The sequence below is a fragment of the Myripristis murdjan genome, chromosome 5 (assembly GCF_902150065.1).
Source record: "Myripristis murdjan chromosome 5, fMyrMur1.1, whole genome shotgun sequence".
NCBI lineage: Eukaryota > Metazoa > Chordata > Actinopteri > Holocentriformes > Holocentridae > Myripristis > Myripristis murdjan.
This window is the reverse complement of record NC_043984.1, coordinates 23786090-23810946: the sequence shown is the minus strand read 5'-3', so window position 1 is coordinate 23810946 and position 24857 is coordinate 23786090. Positions and strand designations below refer to the sequence as shown.

The following is a 24857-nucleotide window of genomic DNA, read 5'->3' as shown; positions in this document are numbered from 1 at the left end:
TACGTACTTGAGATGATTTGATTGAAAGAGGTGAGGTGAAATCCATGGTAATGACGGCTCACCTTCTGTTGCACTTTCAATCCAGAAATAATGGATGATGAGTTTGTGTGGGCAGATCTTATTGGCATGTATTACTTTTCGGCATTCTGCTTCACTCTTTTACCACCTTAGACTCTATGGAAGCCTGTGTGTGTGTGTGTGTGTGTGTGTGTGTGTGTGTGTGTGTGTGTGTGTGTGCGTGCATGCGTGTTTGTGGGTTTAATTGTTTCACAAATGCTTAAACAGGGATTTGCTACAGCTAATCTTTTAATGAGGGAATCATCCAATCCAATATTGATTTATTAATTGAGCCTGCAAAAGCACATCAACAAACTCCCAACTCCCTTTCTATCCCTAGCCTCTATTGGCTTTCAGGGTTGAGCACACCAGCCTGGGCTTTCAGGCTAAATGAACCAGCGGCCTTCTCTCCCATATGTGAAGCTAGCAGGTGGCAGGTGAAGCCTCAGGTAGGACAGGCAAACGCCAAGTAGCTACAACTGATCTTTCCTTTACCGCAAGCCAGCACTAGGGCTGGAATCTATATGCCATACTGCACCAGTGCTGGAAGTCACAGGGGTACAGGTGGTACTATGGCACCCAGACGTGTGGGTAATAGGGCCCCGGTTGCAATCAGGTCCACAACCACAATAGACAGAACACATTGCCTTGTTAGGAAAGATGGGCTGGGTTGGTTATCCTCTTTATTGAGGACTGTAGAAAAAAGGGAATTGGACGTGAGGCGAATTGTGGATGAATTTTTGGAGCACAAGGCTCATCTGATGTGCTTCTAAGTGAGTAAATAATCTATTTTTGTTCATTATCTGACTATCTGACAGCTGTGTTGAATAATGTCAAATTTTATTTTTTATAGTTCATTGTTTTATATAGTTTTTTTTTGTTAGTTTGCTTATTTATTTATTTATTGCCTTGTGTCTTTGTTTTTAACACTTCATCCACTAAATGTTTACGTAAACTGCAGCCTAAGTAATTTAATAGTGTAACCTACTGAAAGAATTAATCTCGGCTAGGAGGTTTGTTAATTCATATTGTCAAGGTTGCTCATTTTTATATGCCACACTTAATTACTATGTGGTTGGTATAATGTAATTCATTTCATATTCATCACTCATGTTATTGTGAGTGTGATGCTTGCATTTATTGTATGTTCAGTGATAACAGATTTATTGCTCAAGCCTGTTCTGGGTAGTTCTGCTTTTGGGTCGAGTGCGCATGCTTCAAATGAACTGGTTCACTATGGAGCTGAAAAGCTTCTGGATGCTGTCCTTGGTGCTGAAATGTTGCAGTCAGTTTGTCTCATGTCCTGTTGTTATTAGATGTCTTTGCTCATGAAAATGTTGGCCAGCTTAACGTCAACAATTAAACCCTTAACTAATACAGGCCTATAACTTACAGGCATACAATGATGTGCATTCTGCTAGGTGTTCAGTGAAGATGGGAGTATAGGGTGTAGGTTTTTGCGTGCATAACTACTGGGAGAAACATTTGTGTGATTTTTGCAAGTATTTGCCATACATATTAATTGGCCTTGTGACTTAAAATTCCTATTATTTTCATTATTTTTATCATTACTACTATTATTGGCAGCTGTCTAGTGAGTATTTTCCTGTAGCCTACAATGTACAAGTGGCACAAGCAGGGTGATGGGGTGTGAGGAAGGAGTCTTGATTCCGGTCCCATCATCACCTGCTTCTGTCACTATACTAAACAATTTTAAGGGTTAATTTGGATGTCAAAGATGTCATTTACATTAGTCTGTATCAACTGATTTCCATCAACAGCTGGAACAAGGGAGAGACCTCCTGCAAAAAAAATTATTTCACCATCACCCTGACAGACTGCCACACAGGCCCTGGACCTTGTATTGTTGCTGCCCAGTGAACCCATGGCTGTATGGTGCATAGCTGTAGGCCTGTTCTGGGCTTATGTAACCCTGGCAGTGACTATAGCAGTGCAACAACAGGTTACAGCTGCCAGCCAAGCTCTGTAGCCAGCCAGGACAAATTCAAGCCTGTGAACCTACGGTGGAACAATGTGGCCATTTTGCCTCTCAGCAAGGTGGCTGAATGGTGATGTGGATAATGGTAAGTGAGCCTCAGGTTAACAAGTGTCCACATCAGGACAACCACTATGTGGGAACTTGCTTGATTGCATATGAAGTCAGGGTCCAATATTGCTATCAAATTTCATATCAATGGAGTGTTGCATCTTAATTGTTGTGAAGGCTGTTATGTGATAATTTCCCATAGAGACAGAACCTTCCAATAAGCATCATTATACTGATTCCAGCCGCCAGGCCCCGTTGCTATATTTAGCTGGGGCCTTTCATATAAACATGATTACTCTGCTAGGCCATTAAGACAAAGACATCACATGACACCTCAAATTTTCAATTTTCTGGGCAGGTAGGTGCTATAATGAGCTGAGCGGCCATCGGCGTTATTACACTCTGCTGTCTTAATGGCAGGCTGAAACTCAGGAGGCACATTCTGAACCCCCATGGGAGACATGGATATATATGTAACTAAATAAGTCACTTTCAATTAAAGCCTGCTGAGACCTGTAGCATTACCGATGATGCTATTACCGCTGTCTGGAATTTGGCCGACGGTGCCACAAACAACCTGGTTATGGCAGTGATTCTCAATCGAACATCCTGTTTATTGATTTAGAGCAGCTGCTGACAGCAAAGAGCCGTACCTCATTCCCGCCTGCTGCCATGATATTGTTAGCCTTGAACATAGTGTCACTGGCCCGCATGAGTTACAGGACGACAATCTACGTCTTTCAAGAGAGAGAACAGGGCTGGGGAGGAGTGAAGAGAGCTGGGAGGAGAAAGATCTAACTGAAACAAACGATGTGCTTGCAGCCACTGACCAAATGGCATAGATTCATGGCAAGCAAAAGACAGATGACTGTCAGTAGGGATGCTTGCGCGAGAGGGGGGAATTGGATTTTATAGGGGCAAAGAAGATGGATGGATGCAATCCAAGCCACCCCGTCTCCGCAGTGAGTGGTTGTGCTGTCTGATAGCTCAGGGAGGCCACTGAGAGGAGGGCCAACACGTCACATTTACCAGACAACAAGGAGGGAGGACAGGCACGCTGAAAAGTAGGACAAGAACAGACTGGCCTACTGTAAAACCCCATGGGATGTTCACAGACAAAGAAAGACCACTCACACTGGCAGTGTATTGTTGCATTTGTTGAGGCTCCACAGGGTTGCAGCTGCTGTGAATGCAGGCTGCTATTATAGTTCTTTATTACAGATTATGAGCTATTATTATTATGAACATGCACTGATGGGTTCAGCTACTGTAGCTCTGAGCTAAAACTAAGTCTTACTGACTTATGTCTTTCGCAGAGTTGCACCATTTTAAAGTGGCATACCATAGTAGTGAGGGCTGAGAGACTACTGATCTGCATAGAGGAGGTCACAGTCTGTAAATATCTACAATCAGGGACTACATTTGTTCACGGTCACTACTGAAACCTGACATATAACATACTGACATGTAATTAGCAGCCTCAAGGTTATTACATTCTAAATCCCCCAACACCAGTGGTGTCAGAAGTGGGTTTTAATGTTTCCTTGACCTCTAAAGGACAACATACTGGCAAAGTGCTTAGTTTTATGGGTTAAAGAGTAACTTTTCTTAAACCACCACATTTTCATAAACAGTGGAATCCAATTATCCGTATCCTCCTGTTTTCTAGGAGATAAAAAACTAATGCTCAAAATAGACAGTTTAAGCAGGCCACTTAAATTGAAGAAATAAGGCCAGAAGGGCATGAAAATGAATCTAGGTTAAGTAAGGAACAGTCTCAATATGCTTTTTGTTGGCATAATAGTCTCTAAATGATCCATGCATAGCATGGCAATCTGCTGTGTTTCTTCTCAGCAACAGTACTATAAAAACAGGTTTGAAACAGACATCTGGACAGTCTCAAGGAGGAGCACAAACATCTGCTGCAGCAGAACTGCAACAGGGTTGTGAGTGTACCATTGTGCAGGTGTTCCTTCAAGAATATGCAATTACTACATGCTGAAAATTGACATAATCACTTCATTTGTGTCTGTTGTTTTGCTGGGAGGAACAAGCAAATGAGCAGTGACTACCGTAACTGGGGACAACTGGAGTCATCTAATACCATCCGGAGCTTAATTTTAATGGGCAAAATGTGGAACATTTCCTGAATCCTACTTTATATGGAAAGCAAATGTAATGTTTGATGTTTTGATGTGGGTTGAGACTGTGATTACAAATTAGGTATTTAGAATGCGAAAGTTGGAGTTAGTTGGACTAAATTGTTAAAAGCAAAGTACAAACAGCAACCTCGGAAATTCATAATTAAATGGAGCTTAGCGTAAGTTCAATCAAGAAGACCATCTTTTGCCTGCTTTCATCAATAATTCTATTCCTCTGTTATTATGCCATTCACTCTTCTCTCGCATGCGCACTCATTATTTCCCGGCTGTCACTGTGGGGCTGTCAACTGAGCTCGATCAGCTGTTCTCGTCAGCTGTTCTCATCTTCCAATGGCCTAGCGCCTCACCTTCCTCGTTAGCCTATCAGCTTACCGCGGCTTTTTTAAATATGCCTCTCTCTGTGCCTCTAGATTCATGCTGCTGTCGTGCGCCCCTCCACCTCCCCATCGCCTCCTGGTCTTCCCAGATTCATCAGTTCAGCTCATCTTCAGCCCCATCAGTCGCCACCCCACCACCACCAGTGTCTGGACTCCATGGGGGGATTTATTTAGATGCCGCTCAAGGCTGTCGCCCTTCGGTTAAATCTCCCTGTAGAGTCTAAGCGCCAAAGTCTTGTCATTTAATAATTGTTCATCCGTTATAATAAACCACTTTCATTCTTGATTCGTCTATGTGTCTCTTGATTGAACTACTTTTGTGTATTTGTGGTCCTGTTGGCTGGATTAGATGAAGTTAAAAATTATGTAGTGTAGCTTTCATTTTTGTGCTTTGGGGTCCAGTATTCTCTTTAAGCGGATCTGAAGAAAAAAGCACTGAGCAGCAAAGTTTCCTGAATGTTCTGCAAAGTGACTGATGTAACTATGAACCCAAAGAAAACAACCCTCTGCTATTAAATCTATTCACTTTGCCTCTGGCATATATGAGGCATGAAGCATCACACCTCGTTGTGAACCCCCTTCTTGGTATTTCATCAGTATTACATAACACTGGAGACCATCTATTCACGCAAGATTTTGCTCTCAAATGCGAAGATCAATTCATTCAAAATGGATTTGTGGCAGCTGATCCATGCAGGCTAGAATACACAATGAAGTTCTTCTAATACTGAAAAGAAATATGGATGTCGATACTTCCACTGAAATGCTGCAAGCAACTTTCTTTTGAATTTACAAGGAATAAAGAGCCGAACGCCTTTTGATGGCACATGTGGGCAAAAACAAAACAAACAAAAAACAAACAAAAACAAACAAATATCCTCTCTTTTTTATGATATGGAAATTGTGTGTGTGTGTGTTTGTGTGTATGCATTTGTGTGTGTGTGTGTGTGTGTGTGTGTGTGTGTGTGTGTGTGCCACACACGCCAAAACTCATAAGACATGTCATGTCAATGTTTTCTTTGAGGCAGAATACATTTTCAGTCATTTTTCAAACACATGTTGTGTTAAAAACTATGACTCACAAAAACAATAAAAAATGACATCTCTGTTTTGAGCATGCAGCACTCAGCTTCAAGCATTATTTAGTGGCAGCCAATTTCCCCACATAGCATGTGTCTTTGCATCCCAAACCATTTTTAGTTGCACAGCAAGCATGTAACATGTAAGTACAATAAAATTAAAGAAAAATAAATACATTAATACATCCCACATTTCATGTTGATCAGATTCTCGGCTATGTGAGTAAAGATCGGTACTGAAATGTGCTCAAGGGTCAAACAGTGGTGAATGTGTATGAGTTTCCCTATTTTTCCATGTATGAATGCTGTTTTTTTTTTTTTTTTTCTTTTTCTGCAGGAATTTGTCAGACTGAGCAGTTCATGTGCCCTTTGGCTCTGTGGTGTCCCAATACGTGATAATCAGTGGATAGTTCTGTCTTTGTCATAATTGTGGAGCAGTATGTGTGTAAGACATTCCTCTGTTCAGTATCTCTCAGGCTTAATTTGAACAACCTCTTTGAATCCTCATGTGGATGAGGTGCAATCATCTGAAGAGACAAGTGATGAATTCTGAACTTTTGTGTGTAGTGATTTACATATGAAACATTTTGTTCCAAAATACGTTTAAAAAGCATGGCAACTATGCTTTATAAATGACTGATGGAAAATGTTAAAACAAATGATGGACGGTACTTTCTAAAGAACAACAGGCATAGCTGGAGAAGTTATCTTCAGTGCTTAGTTGACCAAATAATAACTCTGTTGCAGATTACAAATAACTTACACAGCTGGTCAACTGCTTATGACTCACTAGTTTATTTAAAAGACTACATTTGGCATTTGTTAAAAATATGTGTCCAAAAATACAGTACTAGTCTGATCCTAAAGACACACAATGATGTTATTTTTTGCATCTGATGTTGTTTCATCATTTCACAATTTTCACTTATCCATCCCAGACCAATGGATTGCCATATAAGATTTGCAGGACACAAGAAACCAAAATTCAGCAATTAACAGAAATGCTGATTACAGTAGTTCCTTGATTTTATCTGCCATTGCTTGCTATGCTGAAACAGTACCAGCTCCAGCACCATGCATTCTTGCCACTGATAGCTCCATATTATTTACACCAATATACGAGCTAGACTCTTCTCTTCTGTGGTTCCTTGGTAGTGGAACAAGCTACCAAACTCCATTCGATCCACAGAGTCCCTCTCAATCTTTAAGAGAAGGCAAAAACCCAAGTTTTTAGGGAACACCTTCTCACCTAATGGACTGTGAAACCCTGAGTAAAAAAAATCTGCCCACTCTACACGTTACCTTGCACTGCTTTGTAGCACCTATGTCCTTTGCACCAGAACCAGAGCTTTATGGCACCTGATGTAGTTCTTCTCTCCTGAACATATATTTGCTTGTGATGTATAAAAATCTCAGATGTACACTGCTTTGGATAAAAGTGTCTGCAAAATGTAAATTGTAATTGTAATTGTAATATATGTGTTAATTCATTGGAACTGTATATAGAGGGTTCCAACATAAAGCCAGCATTTTTTTTTTTTTTTTTTTTGTCAGCAGTGATGCCAGTAGGTGAACTTGTCTATTCAAGCATGTTCATTTTAAAGAGTAGGTATCATTTAAGAGTAACACAGTGGGAGAGCATGGCACAGCCAGTACATAAGATAGAGTAGCATGAACCACAACCCCAAAAAAAACCTCACATCCTTGAACTTCCAATAAATATGCATGTAAGAACCTATAAGTCCATTTGGACACTCCAAAGGGCAGTATGGAGATGACACCGATTTCATGAGATACACCTTTCTCAGTGAGGTATGTCCAATTAATATAGTTGAGGTAAAGATGCTGATCATTGTTGTTCTTAGAGGTAATGACAAATGAAGACCATATCGTCTCTGAGTCAAATGGATCCTCTGTAGTGTTTTGGATCCTTAGTCCATACATGTATAACAGAGAGAGCTTTATAAGAGGTAATCTGGAAGGGTGAGGAGAATATTGTTGAGAAACCAAATGCTTTTTTGTCCTTTGTTGTGCAAAATGGAGTGTAAGGGATGGGTGGTAAGTGAAGTGTTGTATTGCACTCTGTATACTTTCATGGACAAACACAGTTGGAGATGCAGAATAAAGGATGAGTTCAGTAAAGTGTGAGACAGTCTCAAATCATTGAAGTTGCGAAGACCATTCTTATTATAAATGTTAGCAAAAGTATGGACCCCTTCAGTTCTCCAGCCTGTGCCGCATGAGAATGCCCAGTGAGAAGAGAATAGATTGGGCTATTAAGATACCATTTACATCTACTATTAGATTCCTTCTCAGCAAGAAGCCATACTGACAAAAAGGAGGCTAATAATGGGGGCAAGGCATAAACCAATCTGATTATGGTCACACACAACAATTAAAAAACGTTTGAAGTTAGAAACTGAAAGGCAACCCTCTGATTTGTCATGCTGGGGAGTTGTAAGCCTTATGTGATCATTTCCCAGTATGTAAATAAATATTTACATTTTAGTATGTAATACATTTACATACTAAAGAGTGAATGTTATCCTATCCGTTTGGGGGTGGTAATGGCAACATGAAGGAGAAGAAATTTATCTATGGTAATATGTCCGTCTTAAGAACTGAGACAGGAGCTTGTAATGATTTTGGAAGGCAAAACTCACTATCAAGAACAACTTATTTTATTATAGATGCCCTTAAAGTTTTTATTAGCAATACTAAGTTGTGAGGGAAAAATGTCCACCTACAGGTACTTAAACTGTTTGACAACCTAAATATGTCTGGGTAATGAACTAGGATCCCATTCAGAGTTTAATTTTATAACTGGGGAGGGAACCTTTTCTTTGAGAGTACCTAAAATATGAGGTACTGAGATGGCAGCTTTTTAAACGTATAAGAATATGTCATCAGCATACAATGGTATAGAATGAGTTGTTTCATGGGGTTCTAAATGTACGGGCTAGACATGGGCAATTTTTAAGGCTAGATAATAGTCGTAATTGCTGCATTTAGTGATGTCCTTGTTGGATTTGGGAAATACACAATTCATGTCGCTGAAAAAAGCACCCGCATCAATAGATTTATGAATCATGGCTAAAGTATTGTCCCAGCTCCTCCAAGAAGGTGAGATTAAACTCTTGGGGAATCCCATAACATCCTGGCAATTTGACTGCTTTCATTCCAGCTGTAGCATTTTTGAGTGACTGGTTCAAGACATTCAGCATCCTCTTGAGTGAGAGTGGAAAGTTTTAAATCATTGTATGAATTGATATAGGCCTGGTGAACAGGAGGGCCAAAACATTGAAGAAAATAAAACAAAATAATTCTGTTTTTTCACTGTGAGTAGAAGTGACACCTCTTTTTGCCTAAGTTTGCTGTCCCCTGCTCTTTATCCCTTCTTGATCTGTACAGCTCAGGGTAAAATGAGCAGAACTCTGCATTCATTTCTTTAGGAGCAGTAAGTAACTTCTGCTTTGAGCCAATAGCCATGATGTTTGAATATTTTTCAAACTCAAAGCAAGAGGGCCACTTGTTTTAGAACCATTGAAATAATAATTTCTTCTGCTCCTATGTGGATTTGGAAATCAGCTCTAGTTCTTAATATATTACTCAGGTTCACTCTGACTGAATTGATTTCCTTTTTTCCATAATAAGTAAACCCTTCCAGGCCATATTCTGGCTTTTGCAAATCATTCTCAAGTGGATTTATTTTGCCCGGTCTTGTTTGATTAAGGTGAGAAGCAAACTGTTGTGTTTCTTACAAATCCTTAATTGCACCCTGTAGCGGTGCAACTACAGGATTCTCTACTGCGTCGGCATTCTCTGAGAAAGTTGAGGAGTATTTCTGCAATGTTCACAAAAATCTTTGTTTTTAAGCAACATGGTACTACGGTGCCACCTTGCAGCCTTTTTGGGAGTATTGGCTAGTGTAAACTGTGAATTAATAACACAATGGTCAGCAAAAGCGTTGGGAAAATCATAGCAGAGTGAATTTGAGAAATTAAGTCACTGAAGCCAATAAATAAGCTATCCTTGAAAGGGTTTTTATATCTGTCTGAACTGAAACAATACTGTCTTGATGAAGGGTTTATGGCTCTAAATAAATCTAGGAGACTGAAATCACTAATCAGACCTTGGGGGGATGAGTATGCTGAGGTGGTACACTGCATCTGTCAAGTAAGGCATCAAGGATGTCATTCATTTCAGCACCAGTAATTATAATTATAAATTCTTCAGGTTACATAAAGTTTTACTGACTAAATTCTGAACTATACTGGTTTAGGGCATATATACAAAGGCATTTTCTGTTCATAAATATTTGTTTTAATGTGGGTAAATAGGCTTTATTTCTACAGTTTTCAATTATTGTTAAGGACAGATGGCGGCTCAACAACACAAAGGCATTTGGAACTGAATGCTGACGCAGCTGCAGTATAGCAGTGTCAGTTTTGCAGTCAGTGTTTATCAGAATATTTAAGGTGCCACTCTTGAATGAAAGCCCCTTTGAAAATGTTGAGCATTTAATGGAGCCATTTAGACGTTTATATTCCAGCTGGGCATATGCAGCATAGTCATAATTACAAAAAAGACCAGTCAAGTTATGATAGTCCTTTAGATGTACAATAATCAGAACTGCAGAGATCCAAACATGCCCAGCCCCATTACACCACAGCTTTACAGAAAATCTCAGAAAACAGAGAACACTATACACTAAGGAGGCAACAGCCACTAATCGAACACCCACAAACTGGGCTCGTGATCTCAGAAACATAGCTATCAGACACTACAAAAGCCATTTTCCCAGTGAAATATTCAGTGTAAGAGTCCACCTGTCATACAAAAGATTAAGTCACATGAGTAGCGCTACAATTATCCATCGATATTTGAACTTATTTAAAATATTAACCAGGTCATACGAACATGAAGTTAGCATGGAGGATAAGGCTAGTTTAAGTAACTCAAGCTTCTAGTCATCTTTCATTGGTTTGTGACAAGATTTGCTTCTCAAACCCTAAGCCCTCGTATACAAGAGACTTCAGAGTGACAGGCTACTGAATTACAAATGCGTGGAAGCTGGATAATTGATTAAAGTTGGGTACAAATTGGAGCAACAGCCATTATGCTAAGCTGCCATCTTGTCTGCAGGTTACGTGTCCTCCCCTCACACAACTAACTCAGACTAAACCGCTGAGGGCAGTTTAGTTTGCCTTTATCTAATTGAGAAACTCATTTGAATCAGGATCTCTATTGCCACAGCTGTGCCAATATCCGCAGGGGTCCCTAAAATCACTGCATCACTACCGGGACACTTCCTCCTGCTTCCTACACTGAATTCCAAACAAAAATGTGATACAACCAGGCTCTTGTTGTTTGTTACTTTAATAATTAATTATTGTACACTTGAGGTCTGTTCTCTGCTGCCTCCTGTTGAAGGAAACCACAGTCTGACACATCACTTCAGACGCTGGCCTACAAAGCCAAGAAACCTTGAGCACTTTGAACATGATGAACATAAACAAAGGCTTTGTTAGGAGTTCATTCAATCTGCCAGAAAGGAACAGTTCAGAAAAGCACTGTAATGTGCCCTGTCCTTGATAGTACCTTTAGAAAAATGTGTCTTTTACCAGAAGACAGAGAGAGCAAGGTGAGAGATAACTTGAGAAAAAGTAAAAGTCACATTCTCACCATATTTTGATGACCTGCTTTTGCTGTCACCCACAGAACAAAGGCTGCAGGGTCTGGACCCAAAAGAGCAATCATGCCGGAACTGGGCCCTGACAGTGAACTTTAAAAATAGTAACACAATTATCTTCCAAAAGAAGCCCAGAAATAAGGAAAAAAATTAGGCTTTGTTAAGGCAACTTGAGGCAGCACTTCTCTGGGTTATGCAAGCATGTCTGCACCAAGGGCAGTGCTCCATTGCTTTGCTTTGAGTTTCTTCTTTCTTTTTTATGGCTACAACTTACTTCACAACTAATAATAATTTTAATAATAATAATTCATAATTTCCCAAATTTCCCCTCAGGGATCAATAAAGTATTTCTGATTCTGTAATGTCTCTCACTTCATGACTTGCACACCCCACAAGATGTAGAGAAAATGCCATGTATAGCATCATGTTTGCTGAAGCATCAGGCTTGGAGGTGCTCCAAAATACATGACGTGTGTTAAAACAGCAGCAAATGATGATCTTGAAGGCTTTTCTTGGGGGAGAAGAGCTGTGCTTACCCTTTCTCCCAAGTGGGTTCGGAAAAACCTCACACCAGCCAGCAGCAGATGGCCGATAAAGAGCAAGTTGATTTGACATACTGTGATTGTGCCCTGTGTGGGGGTAAGGCAGAGCTCTAGAAGAGTCCTTAACACACTGAATTGAAATGGCAGCAACAACTATTCAATATCACACCAGCACTCCTCCACAAGTACATCCTCACATCAAGTAACTTGTTACAGAAACAAAAGATGCCAACATTTGGGGGATTCAGGCCCAAGCACAACATAAACTGAATTGCAATTTAGCCTTAAGTTGTGAACATAAATTGTTGAAGCAGCTCATCACTCTCAGATATACCAAATACAAACTGAGTGACCTCGGCCTAATTAAAGTCCTGGCTCTCACAAGAGGAAAGAATATGTGATCACTGCATGACAGGTGAATAGGAGAGTCTGAGGATGAACTCTGACAGATGCATAGAATTAAAAAGGCTACTTCAAAAAATATCAAATAATTCCTGACAAATTCCAGTGCATACAGTTTTCAAAATGTGTAATGACATTGAGGGACAGACACCTTTAAGAATAGCTTCAAAACTCTGACTGGGAGGACTTTACCTGATATCCATAACCAATCCTTTTCTAATACACAACATTGGACAAAAGTATTGGGCCACCTACACATTATACCTGCAGGAGCTTTTATGACATCCCATTCTAAATCCATAGGCATTAATATGGAGTTGGTTCCCCCTTTGCAGCTGTGACATCTTCCACTCTTCTGGAAGGGCTTTCTACAAGAGTGTCTGGGAATTTTGTCCATTCATTTTGTCATTCCTCAAACTGTTCCCACAAGGTTGGAAGCATAGATAAGCTGAAGCATTAAGATTTCCCTTCACTGGAACTAAGGCTCCTAGGCCCACCCCAGAAAAACCATAGCATTATCCCTCCTCTACCAAACTTTACCGTTGGCACAATGCAGTCAGGCAGGGAACGTTCTCCTGGCATTCACCAAACCCAGACTTGTCCATCAGACTGACAGATATAGAAGCGTGATTGGTCACTCCTCAGAACACCACAGTTTCCATGGCTCCAGAGTCCAGTGGTGGCGTGCTTTACACTGCTCCATCTGACTCTTGGCATTGTGCTTTGTGATGTAAGGCTTGCATGCAGCTGCTCAGCCATGAAGCCCATGCCATGAAGCTTTCGTCACACAGTTTTTGTGCTGATGTTAATGCCAGAGGAGGTTTTTAGCTCTGCAGTTATTGAGTCAGCAGAATGTTGGCGACTTTTACACACGATGCGCCTCAGCACTCAGCAACTCTACTCTGTAACTTTATGCGGTCTGCCACTTGGTGGCTTAGTTGCTGTGAATCTTAAACACTTCCGATTTGCAATAATACCACTTACAGTTGATCATCGAATATCTAGGAGGGGAGAAATTTCAAAAAACTGACTTGTTATAATGGTGGCATCCTATTACATTACTGTTACAGTACCACAGAATTCAGTGGGCTCTTTAAAGGCAGACTGCATGGCTAGGTGATTGATTTTATACACCTGTGGTAATGAGACTGAATGAAACACTTGAATTCAATGATTAAGAGGCATGGCCCAATACTTTTTTCCATTTAGTGTACACTGGATAATGTTGCTTGCATTCAATTATTTGTTATGTTGTCTTAATACTGTTCTTGTCTTGGCTTGCTGTGGCTTGGCCTACGTTAAGCCACAGATCTGAGTGTTGTGCTGAATTTTGAGTCAAATTTTGATTCATTATTTGAAGTATTTTTTTCTGTCCTAGTTTGTTTAATTAATATGCTTTTGCTATATTGACTGAACACGTACTGCTCAAGTCAATACATTTTTATTGCAATTGCATATTTTTGCAGTACTGTTGAAGCCAGTAAAGTAAAATCTTCATGTCAAAAAAGCATATGAGAAATAGAGCAAGATAGAGGGCGACACAGGCCAGCCAAGTGTGGGGGAGGTGTGAGACTGACCAGTCCTTCCAGTACTGATAAAAAGGCTTGACTGAAATTGAGTGGGAGAGAGAGAGAGAGAGAGAGAGAGAGAGAGAGAGAGAGAGAGAGAGAGAGAGCGAGAAAGAGACAGACAGACAGACAAAAAGTGCTGGAAAGTTTTACAAGAACTGCTCGGCGATCTTCAGGGCTAAAAAGTCACACACAAAAATAAACAGAAAAAAAATGTGCAAGCCAAGTTTAGATAATTTTAAACTATTCAAATTCAATATACATTATTATAATTAAGAAAGGAGTAGAGGGACTGATTAAAGAACACTTGCTGACACCAAAACCTCAAACTAAACTCACTGAGCCACAGGACCAAAACAATTTTTTATTTAATGTTTAAAAAGAAACCTTGTTGCACCCTATGACTTTTCTTCTTCATACATATTTCCTTCTTCATCAAAAAAGTAGTAGGTATCTGTAATCTAAGTAAGATCGCTCCTGTTCTAGGCTGTCCTTTCATTTTCCACCTCATCTCCTCCAACAAAACAGCCACGCTACGTAAATATGACAAAGCAAACATCTGTGCCGACCTATCAGATACATCCAGCTTGTCCTACAGAGGTTAGGATGAGAACAACATGGTGTTTTCACCCGTGCGACATCATTCATGGGCAGGGGCATGCTGGTGAGACAGTAGGGCCACCCCTCTTTCTTCAGAGATTTAGAGTGCTAGGCAATAGCAATCTGCATAATTTTAATGGGTGATTCATCAGCAGTCAGATGTTTCACTGGGTGTGTTATGGATGATTGAACTGAGTCAAGGAGAAAGCAAGCAAGGGATGAGTTGGCATATTGCTCCGACCTTGATGGCTGATTAATAACATGCTGTACCCCTCCTGGGAATTTGGCTGCGGCTGGAGATTCATAGGTGAGGAATTTGCCATTAACACGAATTGGAGAGATATACAGTATAGCCCTACAGGTGCACAGCATACACAAACTGAAGCAAGTTACAGGCTCTGCTGTACCTTCACGCTCAAGCTTTTTGCAGGAATAAACTTGGTTGTAGGCGATCACCAACTGAACCGTCCCAAACAGTAATTTGTGCCAGCCCACTAGCTGTGGTTTAGGCTTTGGGTCACAACAAGTCTCTTGTAGCACACCACGTCCACTAAACAGACAACACTTCAGACTCTTGACATGCCTGACAGGATTGCTTTCTTTGAACCACCCACCAAGACTTAATGCATCACATTTAAAATGCTAAGTAGAATTGAATATGTCAACCATAACTACAGAGGCTCTATTAGGCCGCTTTAATGTAAATCACAGAGGCGTTAGGAGATTCCTTTGAAGAGAGGGAACATTACTGTGTCAGTGCCAGAGGCTTTTGAAGTGCTTGGGCACTGGTGAATCTACAGAAATACAGCTTAGTCATCTCTGACTTGGAACTGTGTGTTAGCTTGTGTGAGATCACTGCTTTTCTCTCCCAGTTGCTGTCTCTCTCTTCTCCTTTCCTCTGGTTGCGTTGAATATGGGCGTCTCTTCAATTTCTGTTTCTCTTGTTCTTTCCATCCTCCTCCTCTCCTCCTTCTCTCTCTCTCTCTATCTCTCCCTTTGCGGCTGCTCAAAGAGCTTTAAAGACGCCCAGGGGCTTAACCACTTTGACATTATTACATGAGCCTGTCTCACTCAAACCAATCCCAAGCCAATTGAGTAGCTTACGTCTTTGCCACAGCAGCTTTACTGCGGAGAGAGAAGCTCCTAGCCCACTGACATGACCAAACACCTAGACTTCAATGCATGTGACCATGTGACCCACAGTTATCTTTTCTCTCAAACCATGAAATGGGAAGACATAAAAAGAAGAGATACTGAGTTCACAGTACTTATGTCCATCTCTCATCAAAATACATTATAAATGGCGGTATGACTGCAAATGACCATTTCTGATGGAGAGCAGGTACAGCTAAAGGGTAATCGTATATAATCCTAGAGTGAAGTATTCTATATGTGCTACTGAGTCAGAATTATAATCGGCTTATGCTCAAGTCAAATGCTAAGCATTCAAACAGCATGCTACATAGTGGATGATAATTCGCAAAATCCAAATTTTTGCTGCAGATGATATTTTTAGGTGTATGGAAGAAGCACACCTACAGTATACCAGATGGGATTGGTGTGTGCATTTGTTCATTTGTTTGGTCATTTGTTCATTTGCCCTCAGCACTGCTTAGGGATATAGTATGCACTGATTATGTGGTGCAGAGTGTCAAGAGGCCTGCATAAGGGAAAGAAAGTGTGAGCTTGTACAGCAGGCAGAGTGGTAAAAGTCACTCAAGCATCAACCAACTGGAGGCTGGTGCGCTGAACATCCACCAACCAGGAAGGAGCTCTGTGGTTTTTGAGCTAGTGGTTACGTCAACACAACATAAATTAAATATTTTGTTCAGAGATCCTCCAAGTTACAACAACACTGTGCTGGGAGCACAGGATTTTTGGTGTTAACGAGCTTAAGTTTTACGGTCAAAGCAGTTTCATTCGCTCAAATTGTGTGTAATGATGGATATTTAATAGTCAATCCCCACATCTGTTTCTTCTTAGACACAATTATGTAAAAAACCTTAAAGCTGCAGTATGTCAACACATCAGTTAATGCCTTACAGTGACAATGATCACATGGATTGGGAGCCTACAGGAGGCAGCAGTCACAGTGAAACATCCTAACCCCTCAAATGAATTATAGGTTATGTAGCTAGGTTGACATATGTGATTTTAAGGTCAGCAGGATTGATGCAGACATTGTCTTGATTGATGCTGACATACTTGTAAGAAGCTGATGTGTAGCTGCAGTGGGCAGAATACGTTGCATTCGTGTATGATGTCAGGGGCAATGACATCATCAGGTTTCTAGCAGGGTAAGCACTGTTTGTATGTGTGTGTGTGTATGTATGAGAGAGAGAGACAGGGAGGGAGAGAGAGAGAGAGAGAGCAAGCATGTGCAGTTATCGAGACCTCTGTGATTTTACAGTCTAGGAGCTATTCAAGAAACGGTGAGTCATAGCTGTAGAAAAGAACATTGCTCAGTCACTCCTCTGGAAAACACTCACACATACCCACACACACATATATGTTGTTATGCATGTAAGTGAACATGGGAATGTATGCATGTATGTGTGTATCTGTCTTTTTGTCTATTTATGTATATCCATCTATTCATCTATTTGTCTATCTATCTATTAATAATACACATATTTGTATTGTTAGGATGAGTTATGGGCATATAAATGGGGGTTCCTAGCTCCTATTTCCTTCTTCCTGTCTCATATTTTGTTCGCTGATGGTATTGGACAGGGGTCTTCTAATTAAAACAGGGGTGAAGGGCAAGGTTTGGCCAGCTCATACACCCCAAAAAATTGAACGTCCATGCATACTGCACTTGGGCTGATCGACACTGAAGACACCCGGCGGGGTCTAGTCAACCCAACCAATAAACCTTCCCAGCCTCTTTTGAGTATACACACACTTATGTTAGGGAGTGAGCGGCTCTAGACATTGTTATATTAATTATATTAATTAACTGGTGCACCTCTTGTAACATCACTGAACCGTTCTGTGCAAGGCTTGGTTCAGTGTGTATCAAAAACCAAAATAATGTTGTCAATACCACTTTAAAGAAAAAAGAAAAAAGATGCCACTCATGGATGTATAAAGAAAACGGTGCCACTGTGGGAAACAAGGCAGCCAACACAATGCAACAGGCAGCGTGCTGTCTGCCCCTCCCATCCCCAAAGCAAAACACTCCAGTACCACTCCACTGAGGCATGTTGAGTGGCACAAGGTGAAGCTAAGCTAGCTCGTTGCAATATGGCTAGTAATACCATTCCCATACCAGAAATAGAAGATCCCCCAATAACCACCAGGTCTGGCATTTGGAGCCACTTTGGTTTTCCTGTGAATTATGAAGCCAATGGCAAGAGAGTGGTGGATGAAAAAACAACAGTGTGTCACAGCTGCTACACAAGAGTAGGTTACAGTAATGGAAATACTACAAGCATAACCACTCATTTACACCAACATCACCCCCGTGTGTCAACAGGTGGACCTAGACCAGAATCAAACAGGGCAAAAGAAATTACCGCTGTGATTGGTACATTAATAGCCTCGGACACAAGAGCCTACTCTGAATTGGAAAATTCAGGCTTTCACAACACGCTTAGTGTAATTGAGCTCCGGTGCACTATTCCTTCACAAACCAATTTCAGCCAGACTGTCATTCCTGCTTTGTACAAAAACAAAAGCCCAAATAGAGAATGAATTGTCTGAAGCAGCTGCTGTTGCTCTCACTGCAGATGGCAGGACGTCAAAAGCTCCATGAAGCCGCCTAACTGTAACAGCACATTACCTTGCCGCTGAACGGGAAGTCACTGTCATAGCCATCATCATCATCATCAAACAGATCATACTTTATGATGTTAGTTTTAATAAGGCGCTGTTGGTGTTTTTTATATGCTGCTAAGATGACACCCCAGAAGATGGTTCAGGTGTAGCGTCATCATTGTTCAAACTAGAAAAAAGATCATACTTAATTATGTTTTAATGTATTCAATTTGAAAAAAAAAATCATGCAAATTACTCTGACATTTATACTTTTTTGCTGTATTGAAAAGATACCAAACAGTAACACCTCTCTGTCGTATTAAACTGAAACATGAATTTTGTGAACGGTTACATCCCTACTATCTATCTATTTATCAATCTCAGGCATCAGAAAATGCAATTTTGCCAAAGGAAATCTTGGTTTCTTTCTTTCTTTTTTTTTTTTTTATGAGCTCATATGCAATTAAGAGCCAAAAATCACACCAATGAGTTCAGATTAGAAACACAGAGAATAGAGAATGAATGGATGGATTTAATCAACTGCACTGACCACTCAGATGAAGTGATCTGTTGTCCATACAGCAACACGTTACAAATGGCATAATATATGTGCAGATTCATTTATGACTAACCACAGTCTTCAACAGAGCAGCAACTCCACATTTGTCAATGCCTGGCTAGAAAAAAATGAATTCAGGGAGTTATGCATCAACATTACCAGCTCCTTGGCCTGCACCGTGTGCTGTGCTCTGACTCTGGTGACTGTGATGGAAGTCCAAAATCATCACTGACAGATAAAAGCTCATAAAAATGATCCTTAATTTGTTTAAACTTCTGCAGCAATAAAAGTCTACGGTATATGATATCATCAACTTGCCCTTCGTGTCAGCTCATCTATGCACCACTGCACCAGTACATTACACAGCTCTCTCCGGCCCCTTTCTCCTTTTTATGAATTTTGAGATTAAGTGAATCAACTTAACTATCAGTCAAAAAGCCCACAGTAGCTCTCACTCACTCCAAAAGTTTCTGGACAGTAAACTTTGTCAGTGTCCTCACCCCCAACCCCTTTCACTTTCCAGGAAGTGTCCATATTTTTCAAAGTGCACTGGGCTCAGTTGACCTGTCAGCTCGATTTGACTCCCTGCCATTCGCTCAGTGGCCTCATGCACTGTAACGAAATGCTTTTTAGAGAGGCAGAGGCACAGACACAATGAGAAATGAATGGCAACAACAGAGGAAGGGAGAAAAGACAGAAAAGAGATAAATCATGAACTGTGCTGCATACACAAAGTTGATGATGACATATCAAGAAAGAGACATCTAAAGTGGTGGGAGCTTTTTTTTCTGTATGCTAGCTAACAGCAAAGTACTACCCCCCGAGAACAATTAGGGTTATCTCAGCAGTCCGCACCCGACCGTAGCTGGCTCCTTTCTCTCATTCTTTATTGGTTTCTTTCTTTCTATCTATAACTTAGAGAAATAAAGGGGAAAATGCTGTCTCTAGAGCTCCAACTCACCCTTGAAGTGATGACTTTTGCAGAGTTTTTTAAAACCCAAGCCTGACTCATATTTCCCAGATTGCTGGTCCTCCTCTCACTTTCAATACGGCTGTGTGGCTGTGACACAGAATGTGATAGCACCACTTCCTGTGCCAAGTACACAGTGTGTGTGTGTCTGGGGGGGAAAATGACTGTATGATGCAGGAAACGGTCTCATCCTGGCAACTGCGCTGGCAAGGTCCATATTCATTGTTAATGGGTGTCGCTGAATGAAGTCCAAACAGTGGGAATAATTCAGCACAATGCCTAAGCGAACTCTCATTCCCAAACATGTTTGACAGTGAAGTCAAAACAGCACTGAGCCTCTTTGAATGCAATGTGCCAGCTCTTGTCTTTATTAACATGGTTATATGATTTCATTATATTGGGGGGGATCAATGAATATGATGCACTCAAAGGTCAAACGACTCTGGCTCTTGAAAATGAAATTATACCAAGAAATGTGTCTGACGGGTTGGATTGAGATGAAACCATGTGTGCACATGGCAGGCGTGTGTGTGAGTCAGAGAGAGAACAAACAATAAAGAGAAAAGTGGTAGGGCAAATACTCTCACACAGGCTACGCTGGTTATTAGCTTCTTCTCCTGTATTACACTGGAGGATATGATGATTTCCATTCGTTTTATAAGCTTGTTCTCTCATAAATAAAACATATCACGTCAACCATGATAAAAATTTATCTGATCCATAAATTGCCATATAAATATTTAAAGTAATCAACCGCATATGTTAATTTTCCTACTCGATCAGTAAAAACCACATTCCCATATCTACCCAGTGGCCAGTGACAGTAATAAAGAACTAATGCCTGAGTTGTCAAAAGCAGTACACGCGTTTATAGTTGTACGTTGGTGCATCCGCTCGTAGATCACTGATACACTAGTGTCAAGTTTTTATTACCTCTGTGCTAACAAGGCAGGGATAAAAATGGAAGACATCGTGTTTACATTCTCTGAGACAGAGTGTTCAAGGTCGGACATACTCGGTGCTGTCCGAGACTATATTTTGGGACATTCCTCACTATTATGTTGAGTGACAGCTAGCAATCGTTGCAATTTAGGGATGAGATGTCGCACAATTTAATACACATCCAAACCACCTCAGCTCGTCTCCAGGCTCTGTACTGTCTTTGTCTTCACTTCGAGTGGAAATCATCTGGAAACGCATGTCACTGTCAGTTCTGCTGTTGTACTACTTGTCATTATGTTTCTGGAGAAGTGTGTGTAAGCTACGGTGGCATTTGGATACAGAATCATTGCTTGGCCTTAATGCTGTGAGATGCAGTGCTCGGTCTAGACAGAAGGTATGTCCTCTAAAGTCCATTTTGACATAATTTACTGACATAGTCACCGAGGTGAGTGAGTGACCACAGACACCAACGGACTATCACATAATGTGTGCTGCAAGAAGTGGAATGATATCGAAAAGGACTCTTCTGTAATGTGTGTTTTTTTTCTCTCTTTCCTGGAGCTGAGGTTGGAAAATGTAGGGATTTGTAGGATTGCTTTGTCACCAGCCCATCGCTGTATGCCAATTCATCTTTTTTTTGGCATTCAAAAGACAAAATCAGGTCAAGCTGTGATATAGGTGCACACACCTCAACACACGGGTTGGATAAAACTGAAATGTTGAATTCCCATGACCTACATAAATGTTTGATGGTGTTTTTTTTATCAAAATTGTTGACCATTTCAGATTGAGAAAACTGAGACGATTGAGAGTTTATTTGTCTGTTTTATTTTGTGGAGTAGGTGAACATAACTTGAACACGACTTTTCAAATGGGATCAGAACATTGATCTGATTCATCATTAAACTATGGGCTCAAGATTTCCTCAGTCATTAACATTTACTAGAAAACCAAATAGTCCAATGATTACATTTCAGTAAACTGCAAATTATTTCAGCCTAAAGGTCATTGCCACAAGTATGAAGTTTTTTTTTTTTTTTTTTTTTTTTTGAAATGTATGCCTCATAATACCAGACTTAAAATGTGTGATGTTGGTTTTGGTAGTGTGTGCTCTGCGTGCTTTTGGTGTGCATGTGTGAATGAATGTGTGTGAGGAGACAGGGAGAAAGAGCACATTGATTTCTGAGTGGGTAAGTGAGAGAGCGAGTGAGTGTGTGTATGTGTGTGTGAAAAAGAGAGGGGGAGAGAGAGAGAGAGGGAGGGAGAGAAAGAGAGAGCTATTTTTGCTGATTTTTTTCCTCGGGGTTGAAAACCTGCCTCAGGGCTTTAGCAGTGGTGCACTCAACAGAAGCAGATATGTATGTCATGGGCAAAATGCTGCTTGAGCGCACGCTAATCTGCAGTACATATTTGGGCGCATGAGTGTGGCTCAGCAAAAGGCTTCACGGTATACACTATCTATTTCTCAGTTCAAATTCTGCTGTTGAGTTTGTGTTATTTACTTTTCTGAGCATGAAAAGAAGAGAGAGAGAGATGTGTAGAAGTGCACAACAGCCCCCTCCCTCTGCGCTGCTATGGTGGCTCCAGGCTGCAGTCCCACTCAGCACTGGGCCAGATGGGATGCTCAGCTTACGCACGCAGACACACACACACACACACACACACACACACACACACACACACACACACACACACACACACACACACACACACACACACACAGACAAACACCAGATGTGCTCCTCCACTCCCTTTTCCTTACGGTCACGGTCAACTGTGGGTCAGCAAAAAAAAAAAGAAGAAGAAAAAAAAACAAAAAGTAAACAAACACCCCCCCTCCACAACACACACACACACACACTGACACAACCCACTCCACTCCTCCATCATCTATCACGTCATTAGCATCTCTGTCCATTCATCAATCCACCACAGATTTGGAGCAGGCAGCAAGTGGTTCACAATCCAAAGCCAGACACAAGTGACGTGTGCCGTTTCCAGAGGGGCTCAAACTCACCACGCTCATGGGTCAAACACAACTGCAACAGCATGCTGAGGAGGTGGGACATGACGGGACCACTGAGGGCCAACTCAGTGGCTGAGGTTAATCACAGATGGAAAAAAAAAAAACAGCTTAAATTGAGCAGAGGGAAGAGGGGAGGAGAGAAAAGTGGACAGAGAGAGAGAAAGAGAAAAGTGGGAGCTGTATGCTAACAGAATAAAGGACAGATAAATAAAGAAAAACAGGTGAGGGTGAGGAAGACTGAGAGAATGGGATTTGACACCATGACCCTAATGTTTGGTAGTGCTGGCAGTGTGATTAGATGTGTGTGTGTTCGTGTAAAGAGAGAGAGAGAGCTCAGTAGGACGAGGGCAGTCTGGACAGGCGTGTTTTAATAAAGCTTTGTGCATGGCTTGACATGTTGACATGTTGCAGTGACGTGTTGATGATGCGCAGGCTTGTGTCATCCCCCCCCCGAGCCCTCCAGGATCTTTCTAACATCTCAGCATCTTAGTCCTGCTGCAACAGAGACCTATTCCAACTTCTGCCACTGTTCAAGAAATACATCAAATCCCAACATTTTGGCAAACATGTTGGACCGCTACAAATATCCTGATCAAGCAATGGTCTCATTTGTCAAAATGTTGGGCACATTTTTTTTAATAGATATTCCTGACATGTTAATGATGCTAAAGGTAGGTTCGCAGGGCAGCTGTGGTGGTTTTATCTAATTTCCGTAGCCTTGACATTTTAAAAAGATGTGCAGCATTGTGCACTTTGTCATATTCTTGGAGCAGAAGCCTATTCCAACTGTAGTTTCAGCCTCAGAGGAAAAACTGCAGTGGAAAATTCTGTCATATCCACAGTATGAGAGTACGCTTGCATAATCTGACACAGGTGGGATCTCACAGACTTCACTGTTTAATGTGTGCCGTGTGTCACCATCATGACAGCATGACTGGCTGAGGCAACACAGAAGAAATGAATTATTCATTATATATAAACCTGTTACTAAGTTATCATAATAAACATGGTAACGTATTTCTATATTAGAAATGCACATCTTGACCTCTGAAAATAATTATTAATCTCATGGTTATGTGCAGTTTACAGGCTTCGATTCTGAATTTCCACTATCTCTCCAAATATATACTTTTGGAGTCCTACTGTTGTGACTCAAGTGTTACATACTGTAGAGAATCTGGCAAGTTTGCAAAACAAAATTATCTTTTTGTGGCAAAGCGAAGAATGCTCTTGTGTCTGTTGTCAGGTTTTAGGCAGTTGAAAGAGAATAGTTTTACACATCATGTAGGTGCTATCAGGAAACTGTGTCAGTGAAAAGTAACACCTGCACACTTACTCCAAGCCACAAAAGTTTACTGAAGACGACATTTCAGTCTGAGTTGGATCTTTGTCAGTTCAAAATATTAAAAACAATGGAAGCCACATCCATATTTCTACATCATGCACACTAATAGGGTTGGAGCAGTTGTGCAGGCATTTACTTTTCTTCACTGGCACAGATTTTAGGCAGCTAACATAAACCACACTGAATTGACCCAATTACTGCTTACTATAGTACTGTTTGAACCCACATTTAACCAAGTGAGCTGACAACTTTTTAAATATCAAGCTTATGATGCATGTTTTTTTTTTTTAAATAAATTTAAAATTTGCTGTCATGTATTACAGAGCATCTTTCTATGCACTTCATTTTAATTAGACTAGGATTTAATTAGCTTTTCCTCATCCGTGTTGTGGCTGCTTGTCAGGTTGGCTGGTTGATAAGACGCATGCTGCCTTCAGGTGTCTCTAGCAAGCTTAGTAAATGCAGCTTGTCACGCATTTACATCCTTTTCAATCCTTTAACGAAATGAACCTTGTAACAAAAGTAGTTTTGGTGGCTGGTGTTTTGTTTAAGAAATCAAGTGGCTCAGAGACACTGTGCTGCAGTTTTGGAATGGGGCAGAAAAGATACCTATCAGGAATGTAATTGAAGATTTGATTAATTTATAAACCACAACTTGACTTACATGCATGAAAGGTAAAAGTTCATCAACGGCTAAAACCTAAACTAACTAAAAACTAAAAAACACAGT

At 40.7% G+C, this 24857-nt stretch overlaps 1 long non-coding RNA gene across 1 annotated transcript; it reads left to right on the top strand.

The window, feature by feature from the left end:
* Window positions 1-1151: 1151 nt before the first annotated feature.
* LOC115359855 (uncharacterized) lies at window positions 1152-22912 on the top strand. Its single transcript, XR_003928286.1, has 3 exons — window positions 1152-1263; window positions 21202-21209; window positions 22901-22912. It is a non-coding gene; the product is annotated as an uncharacterized LOC115359855 (long non-coding RNA).
* The last annotated feature ends 1945 nt before the right edge of the window (window positions 22913-24857 follow it).